This window comes from Alexandromys fortis, unplaced genomic scaffold, assembly GCF_014885135.2.
Source record: "Alexandromys fortis isolate MF-2015 unplaced genomic scaffold, M_Fortis_MF-2015_v1.1 scaffold_260, whole genome shotgun sequence".
NCBI classification, from domain to species: Eukaryota; Metazoa; Chordata; class Mammalia; order Rodentia; family Cricetidae; genus Alexandromys; species Alexandromys fortis.
In genome coordinates this window covers 156,825-166,854 of record NW_026068136.1, presented here as the reverse complement: position 1 = coordinate 166,854, position 10,030 = coordinate 156,825, and positions in this window count along the sequence as shown.

The window sequence follows — 10,030 nt, the reverse complement described above, 5'->3', positions numbered from 1 at the left end:
TCTTTATTAGCTGATCATTTTACAGTAAGAAGCTCTGAGTTTAAATTTTGATATCTTTCTCTTCCTTTCTTCTTTCCCATACCAACTATGTAATTTTAGACTTACTTATTTTTGTGTGAATTATGGGTGTTTTGCCTGCACACATGTGTGTGCTTCGTGTACATGCAGTACCCTCTGAGGTCAGAAGTCATCTCCTAGAACTGGAGTTACAAATGGTCATGAGTTGCTATGTGGGTGCTGGAAATGGAACCCAGGTCTTTTGCAATAACAGTATGTGTTCTTAACTGCTGAACCACCTCTCCAGCCCCTGAAGGAGGAACTTAGTGTGTATGTGGGGTTAGAAACCTTAAGAAGTGTGGTCTAGAGGGAAGTATCGGCTCTTTGGTGGTGTGTCTATGAAGGAGACAGTGGGGTTCTTGTCCTTTCTTTCTCTTTCTTCTGTTTGTTGGTCATGAGGTAGGTGTTTCAGCTCCACCATATAACTGCTACCATGATATGATGCCACAAAGGATAGTATGAACTCAATTTTACAAAGTGAGAGCTATGGATATTGTTTGGTAGATCAATAATAGTTCTTACTCAATATCCTTTGTCACAGGTTATGTTTATATATGGAAAGGTTGCTAATAAACCATTTTTTCCCTTTTCTAGGGAAAAGTCCAAAGTAAGTGCAGCTTGATAGAGCGATATAAGACCCAAAAGTTAACCTGTAAGCCCTACCTGTCCACTGGTAACTTCTGATGACTGTATGGGTTTGTCCTTAAAGGCCTCTACAACACCTGTCTTGGAGCTACTCAGCTGGGAATTTCAGGAAGTCCCATCCTGGTTAGTATTTAATTAAAACTTGCTTTGAATTTGGTTCAAAATTGTAGAACTGGTTTTTCTCTGGTGAATCTCAGGATTAACAATGACCTCCTTTGGACTCAAATTTCTTCCACCCACTTCCTTTGTTCTCATTAGGAATTCTTAGTACATACCCTTGGCCTTGCACAAAGAAGGGGCTCTAAGTTTTCTATTATCCCTGTCCCTAGCCATACCTGAAGGGTGTAACAAATAGTTCCTGCTAAGGAGAGTGCTTTTCATGAAGTCAGATGCAGAAACCAGCCTTACCTCAGCCACATTTAGAGCCAGTCTGACTAACATATTCCCTTATATTCTGTCACATCCCTTCAAAGAATCAAAGGAGGCTGGGGTTCCTTTATTGTTTTACTTAGTAATGAGTAAAAGAATTTCTAGTCCTGAAATGGAAAAGTGGTTGGGGCTGGGGAGATGGCTCAGTCAGTAAATTGCCTGTGGTGAAAACACAAGGGCCATATATGAATTTGGATTTCTGGAACCCATGTAAAAAGCTAGAGGCAGCAGTGTGTTTCTGTAACTGTTGGGCTGGGGTAAGCCAGATCCCTGAAGATCACTGGCCAGCCAGTTTAGATGAATTAGAGACATTCTGTGAGATGAAAAATAAAGGTGGAAAGCTATTTAGAAAAGACTCTTGATGTCAGACTTGTGTCTCCACATCTACACTACTTTATGCTAACACACACACACACACCAATCCGACCAACCAATTAACCCCTCCCTCCCATTATTTGTAAACATTGTGATATGATTTATGTCTTTATTTGTACCGCATCCTCACCTTAGCATTTCTTGTCTTCAGAGTCCTGAATGCTCAGCCTCATTTATCCTTTCAGGGTTGCTGAGCTCACCCCTCATGCCCTCACCAGCTCTTGTTTTCTGTAGCAATTGCTTCACTTCCGTTCCAGTTTTCAGTAGAAGTATTTGTTTCAAGAGCACTATTTGGAAGATATATATATATATATATATGTGTGTGTGTGTGTGTGTGTGTGTGTGTGTGTGTGTGTGTGTAACTGGGGAGATGGTTCAGTGTAATAGTACTTGCTACTCTTACAGAGAGGAGTGGCCATCTGAAACTCCAGTTCTAAGGGTTTCAGTTCTCTATTATGGCCTCTCTTGGCCTCTCTTGGCACCAGGTTTATACACAAAGGCACAAACCCAAAACAAAACAAAAATAAATCTTAACAACCCCTCTCCCAAAATCATCAGCAATAATGTTTCTATAACTTGGTTCATTTTCATTGCTTATGCCTAAAAAATTTATTCATTCCTTAACCTTGGAGTTGTATATCCCTTTGCCAATGGGACTACCTTCCCTTGCCACCAAAGACAGACTGGTTGTGAGCCTATGCTGTGGACTACACACCAACCATGCGGCCCAAACACCCCCCCTCCAAGATCAAGTAAAGGATCTTGACTCTGCCTTGTGGGTTGGTTTGAAGCCTTCTCAGAGCCCCTGCCATGCTGTGGTCTATCTATAAACTCATGGTGTCACTAATTTTTCTAATAAATCTCTTGCCCCAAAAGACAGTCCGCATCAATGCCCCCTTTGAATCCAGTCTGAAACCTTTCATTCATTTAGTTTGTTGTTATGTAATTATGGGCCCTTTTGGGAGGCAGTAATTGTTTCTAGCCTCTTTATTGAGGTCTGTTTTTTGTTGTTGTTCTGCAGCCTGAACAAATCAGAATGATTTTTAATGACATTTTTTAAAAAAGCTTTTTATGTCTCCCAATGCAATGAGAAAAGTCCAATTTAATTTACATGGTGTTTATGTCCCAGGTTATACCTTTTCAAAGTACGGCCTCTGATCCAAGGAAATTGTTCCCACTCTGTCTTTATTGACCTTCTCTGGGCATGACTTGGGCTCCTGTAGGCCACATCAGGAATGTGGATTATGAGCAGTTTGTTCATCTACCCACGTACACTTCCTTCTTCGGGCTGTGATTGGTGGGCAGCTGCATTGTGACTAGCATTTCAGGGCAAAAGTCCAGGCTCTGGCAGTCCCAGCAGGCTACTTCTGGTCAGGCATCCAATTTACCAATTAAAGAGGGATAATGATGAGGGGAGAGAGGTGATCTGATACATATACTCATTGGAAAGAGGGATATCAAAACAGACCTAATTACTCAGTGTTCATCGTCAGGGTGCTGGCATAAGCTTAAGTTTAAAAAGGAAAGAATAATTGGAGTAAGGAGTAAGAGGTATGCATAACTATGCAGTCCTGGATTTGGTTAGTCATTTTCTAAATTCTGGTTCTTCAAGATGGTCCAAGGAAGCTATTGTTTGAGAGGTCAAGGTGGTTCTGAGATTCTACTTCTGCTCCAGAGTATAGCCTCTGCCGTGGTGGATTATCTGGTGTGTGTGTGTGGCCTGTTTTACGAGGCTCTGCCATTCTTTGAACTCAAGGTGATTGAAGAACTTTAGGTACTTTTGGGTATTTAGAGCAAGACTTCTTTTTTTATTATTGCTTTATAAATACTACCATTCAAAATTTCCACTTCCTCCCCTCCCCCCACTTCCCCACAGTCTCTCATCTTGCTACTAGTAATATTAGGACCCTAGTGAGCAGTCAGCGCTTTTCAGCTAAAGTAGTTTCTGGGCCCATTACAGCACAACTAACCTATTCCTGACTCATTCTAATAAACCTTCCTTTGCAGGAAGGGATGACTCGCTTGATGAATTCATGTTTATTATTAACATTATATGAGATAATGAATAGACCACTCTTAGCACAGAGTCTGGAACATTTTTCACTAAGTTGTTACTAAATGTAATCTGTGATTATGTTAGAACATAATCCCTCCTTCATGCTTGGCTTAACCTGCCTTCTTTTGGGAAAGTTTTTGAGGAGTTGCTAGTAAAAAAGCTTTCCCTACAAAGACCTTGCATCTCCACTTTCTTTCTTGATTTTTATGACTGGCTTGTATGCCTATATAGGTTATTACCATTATTCTTATCAGACATAAGGCAAAATTAATAACCAGTTAAGTGATTTACCAAACCACATGAGGTACTGTTTTGTCCACAGCAACATTGGAGAAGAGAATGTGACTTGTAATTTGTAGATAATCTTTGGGAATAGAAGAGAAAGTAGAAGAAATTGAGGCAATAGAGGAGTATTTGGTATAGGAAAGATTAGATTAACAAGTATTTAAACAAAAGAGGGAGGTGCTGTAGAAAATTCTTCAGCACCCGCCCACTTGGCCGTGGCCTTATATTATAAATGTTGATGTAAAGCATGCACTCATGCTGTCTTCTGGCTGCTGGATTTATTTGTTGTTTTCCTGTTCCAGCAGGTGACTGTAATCTGTGAGTCTACCCCTAAATAAATAACCTTTTATTGTACTCAATTCTGAACTAGTGTGGGATTTCTTTATAGCGTCCCTCTTCAGGAGACAGTCCTCAAAGGTGCTCTTGCCAGCCCATACTCACATGCTACACACAGAATTACACAAACTTTATATCAGCTTATTTAGTGTGCAGATAGAGTCTTTGGATAGCTGAAGAGACCCTTACTACAAACTCCTGTTATTTCATTTAATGAGCAGATTTAAAAGTTTGGCTTACGATACTTGTCTTCATCTTTCTTTCTTTCTTTCTTTCTTTCTTTCTTTCTTTCTTTCTTTCTTTCTTTCTTTTGTTTTTAAATGTTTTTATACAGAAGCTTGCTGTATAACCCATGCTGCTCTTGAACTTAAAATCCTCTACCCAGACATGGCCCAACTATTTTTGTTGTTGCTTTAGATAGCATAAGACTTGAATAAAACTCTGTTTTAGACCCTGTCCTAAACTTTTAAAATATGCTAATTAATTAACCCTTACAGCATCCCCAGAAGATCAAGAATGATGATGATGATAATAATGTTTCATTCTACAGATAAGAAAATGAAAGCAAAAAGAGGTTATATACTTGCCCAATGCTTCACAACTGAGCATCTGAAATAATGCTTATACTTGTTAATGCAAAAAACTGAATCTCAATATCTAATAAATGGATGTATCACAATAACCATATAAGTCTTGCAGAATAGAATCCATAGTATCAGCAAAATGGTTATTAAAATTTTGCATGTTAATATTGTCTGCAATTATATAACTTTCAAGTTTATTGATTTATTAGTTAATCAAATAGTTACCTGTGTTATGAGATCCAGCAAATTGTTTGAGGTGTAATAATATTTATCATCCAGCAGGTGTCACGGTTGCAACTGGTGGCGGCGTGATGATCAGTCCTTCTGCCTTGGTGCTGGTCAAATACTGACAAATATGCTTTGCTTGACACACCAAAAGCAATCAAATCAACTCCATTCACGGAGCAAGGAGCCCAGAACTCACGAGCAGGGAGCACAAACCAGAAGCTGCATAAGTCACTATGCTGCAGTGGTGGGGGAAATGTGCACGAGCTTGGGAAATTTCCAAGTTGCCACGCACTTAGCTTCACTGTGGTGGGGTTTTTACAAAAAAACCACTTAGTAGGTGAAATCAAGCCAGGTGGGTAGGAGTGGGAGACCTTCTTGGCTGTTGACCTTTGGGCCTTTTGGACCGGTCCATTCTGTAGGTGTGGAGTTGGGATCCACGTGGGGCACCAGATGAAGATGGATGTTAAAAAGAAGCCTACACTAGCTCAGAATTGAGTACAATAAAGGGTTATTTATTTAGGGGTAGACTCACAGATCGCAGTCCTATGCCTGAACAGGAAAGCAGCAACCGAATCCCGCAGTCAGAAGAGAGCAGGGGCACATGCCTTACACCAGCATTTATAGTATAAGCGGCCACCCAAGTGGGCTGGTAACTCAAAGGCTACTGGCTGAAGGATTTCCTTCAGCAAAATAAGTTTCTGTACCCAGGGTATTATGAGAAGAAATTAGAAGGAAAATTTAAAATAGTTTTCTGGCATGTGCTTTATAATTGCTAAAATTATAAATAGAACAAAAGAAGCTAAAAAATAAAAAAGAAAAGCTAGTAATTGAGCTAGCCATATAAGTGCAAAAGCCTTTGACTTTCCCACCATCAGTAGTGAAAGAAAGTATTTAAAACATGACCTTAAGATAAACTGGTCATTTTGACCTGGCTTAATATAAATAATCACTGTAAACTGGCTATGCAGTCACGGCGTCTGTTTGGTTTTCATGGTTAAAAACAAAATTACCTTTTTTTTTTTTGAAAGTTTTTACAATAGAAAAAGTGTTTATATTTTTAAAAGTACTTTGTAATATAAGGAATTTTATTTTAATCAAGGATTAATGTTTTTTTTAGAACTGATGTGTCTTAGAAGGAGGAAAGGAGAGAATCAGATTAAGGAGATGTTCCATATTCAGTGCATCTTACATTCGGAAAATACATCCACTCCCACACACTGACCTGGCCATCTGTCTTTGTGTTACTGATGCCCTTTCTGCCCTGCTCGTCCCACTTCTGTGCCTTCTCTCCTCTCAGCAGATGACTGGCGACAGGAAGAATAAGGGCACATCAAAGACCTCCATGATAAATTTATATATGGAGATAGTCATAATAAACACACATTAATGGTTTTGGTTAAGAGGCTCAGTCTCCCGAGTTGTTACAGAGTGCACATAAAATGACAATGGGGCAACATTCCTTACATTTCAGATTAGCACGGAGTTTTAAAGTAAGAGCCGCTGACCCCGATAAAAGGTCTGGTTAAGCCACAGCTCATTTCCACTCAAATGATATGGAAATGAGTGCGCAGCCTTCAACACATTCATGCTCTCTGACCTGGCAATTCTACTTGGAGTTAGCTTTATACAAGGGCAGACTCCAGCAATAGGAGAGTGATTGCAATGACTTAGTCACTTTAAGTATATAACAGCAAGTAAGGGACAGATCTGAGGTCGTACATGTATTTTGCCCTTTAATCCTTATTAGCTCCACAAGAAAGATATTGCTTTTCTTTTCTTTGGGTGTTACTGCTGCTGTTGTTGTTGTTTTTTTTTTTTTTTTTTTTGAGACAAGGTGTGTTGAAATAAGAGCGGCGGGGCTGCGTCCCCAGCACCCCGGCCGCCTGGCTAGCTTATGCCCCGAAAAAACAACACACAAACTGTATTCATTTAAACACTGCTTGGCCCATTTCTATCTAGCCTCTTCTAGGCTAACTCTCACACCTGGACTAGCCCATTTCTAACAATGTGTGTAAGCACCCCAAGGTACGCTTACCGGGAAGATTCTAGCCTATGTCCATCCTGGGTCGGAGCTTCATCGTGAGTGTCCTGCTCTGAGAGGAATTGCCTGAAGTCTGAGCTCACTTCCTCTTCCAGCATTTTGTTCTGTTTACTCCACCCACCTATGTTCTAACCAATCAGGGCCAAGCAGTTTATTGCTTAACCAATGAAATCAACAGATTGATATATGACACTCCCACATCAAAGGTGTCATTTTGTAGTCTAGCTATGTAGCTTAGCCTAGCCTAGCCTTCAACTTGTGATCCTCCTGTCTCAGCTTCTTGAGTGCTGAGATTACAGGTATATAACACTATGCTTAGCGTTGAAATGGTCAATTATTCAACTGTTACATGTAATACTTAAGAAGTACTTGATGTTGATGATATAAAATGCTATTTTAAAAAATTTTATTTGTTCTTATCTTCTCCCTTCCCTTCTTTCTTTTCTTTCTGAGACAAGGTATCACTATATAACCCTATCTAGTCTGGAACTCTTTATGTAGACCGGATGGCCTCAAACTCACTGATTGGCCCATTCAGTCTAACTTCTTATTGGCTAACTCTTGCATCTCAATTTAACCATTTCTATCAATCTGTGCATCACCACATGGCAGTGGCTTACCTGGTAAAATTCCCAGTGTCAGTCTCCAGTGGTTCCATGGCGTCTCTCTCCTCCTCCATCTTTCTTCCTCCCAGCATTCAGTTCTTTCTTCCCTGCCTACCTAAGTTCTGCCCTATCAATTAGGCCAAGGCAGTATCTTTATTCAACAATGAAAGCAACATAAAGACAGAAGGACCTCCTACACTACAAAATTACTGAAAAACAACTAATATTAAAATACTTTGGAACAAACATGAAGATTGTGTTATGGTTTGAAAATTCATTTGGACTTTAACCTTCAATGCAATAGTATTAGGTGAATCCTTGGGGGAAGTGATTAGGGTATAAAGATCCTTACTTTGTGGACAGCTTATCAAATAGTTGGAGAGAACTAGCTAGTTCCCCATCCTTTTCACCATACGAGGATATAATAAGAAAGTGCCACCTGGGAAGTGGAGGGCAGTTCTCTCTGACATGAAACTTCCTATTACCTCGATCAGGTATTTTGATATAGCAGTCCAAACTAAAACACACACACACACACACACCAGTTAAACAGATTCAGTAGATAAATTATCTAACCTTGGGGATTGAACTTAAGCCATTAGCTTGTTAGGTAAGTACCCTACCACTGAGCTACATCCTCAGCCCTTTAAAAAGTTTAATTTGACACAAGATTTTGCTAAGTTGCTGTTGTATGACAGACTTTCTGGTGACACAAAACACATAAAAAGGGGCTCAGTGGTTAAGAGCACTGGCTGCTCTTCCAGAGGTCCTGAGTTCAATTCCCAGCAACCACATGGTGGCTCACAACCATCTGTAATGAGATCTGGTGCTCTCCTCTGGTGTGCGGGCATACATGGAGTCAGAATGTTGTATACATAATAAATAAATAAATCTTAAAAAAAAGAAAAAAGAAAAAAGTCATCATCTATCAGACCTTTAAAAAACACATAAAAATATAAAACCAGTTTCTAATTAATTTCATGTACTAAATCAAATTCTAGTATATTCAAAATGTGTGCCAATAACAACCACTTGATTTAGTCTAAAGCAGTGGTTTTCAATCTTCCTAATGCTATAACACTTTAAATACAGTTTTTCATGTTATAGTGACCCCTAAACATAAAATAATTTCTTTGCTACTTCATAAGTATAATTTTGATATTGCCATGAATTATGATGTAAATATCTGGCATGCAGGTTAGCTGAAATGTGATCCCCAAAGCAGTAGTGGTCCACAGGTCAAGAACCTCTGGCGTAATGCCCATACAAACCAGATCTTTGGTTTAAAAAGATAATAATTGTAATTAACAAAGATGTCAGTAATTATATTTCAAGAAACAGTCAAGTTATTTTATATTCACTAACTTAGCATGTCTGTCTAATATATACACATAGGCACATATTCACATGGATAAAATTTGACATACTAATCCATGGACAATAAATATCAGCACTGTTTACACTTTATGTATTTTGGTGCTGTGGGACAATGGTCTTTTATCCTGCCACTTGTATTATTTTTAATAAAAACGCTGATTGGCCAGTAGTCAGGCAGGAAGTATAGGTGGAGTGACCAAGCAGAAAGTAGAGGTTGGGGCCATGAGAACGGGAGAATTCTGGGAAGAGGAAAGATGCAGTCTGTAGTTGTCACCTAGACACAGAGGAAGCAAGATGAGAATGCCTCGCTGATGAAGGTACCAAGCCACATGGCTAACATAGACAAGAATAATGGGCTAATTTAAGAAGTAAGAATTAATTGATAAGAAGCCTGAGTACTAGGGCAACCAGTTTATAATTAATGAAGACCTCTGTGTATTTCTTTGGAACTGAATGGCTGCAGGACCAGGCGGGACAGAAACCTCTGCCAACATTTTGGGACAAATACATATGTGTATTTTGGGACAGTTTATGTTATCCATGGCTTCTCCACACTGAATGCTAACAGTTTTCCAGCTGTGGCAATCAAACTTACACTTAGAAATTGTCAGGTATTCCTATCCTATAGCAATACTGACGAATATCTTTCATATCACCATAGAACCTTCATCTGGTGATGGATGGAGATAGAGACAGAGACCCACACTGGAGCACTGGACTGAGCTCCCAAGGTCCCAATGAGAAGCAGATGGAGGGAGAACATGAGCAAGGATGTCAGGACCACGGGGGGTGCACCCACCCACTGAGACAGTGGGGCTGATCTATTGGGAGCTCACCAAAGCCAGCTGGACTGTGACTGAAACAGCATGGGATAAAACCGGACTCTCTGATCATGGCGAACAATGAGGACTGATGAGAAGCCAAGGTCAATGGCAAGGGATTTTGATCCTACTTCATGTTCTGGCTTGATGGGAGCCTAGCCAGTTTGGATGTTCACCTTCCTAGACATGGA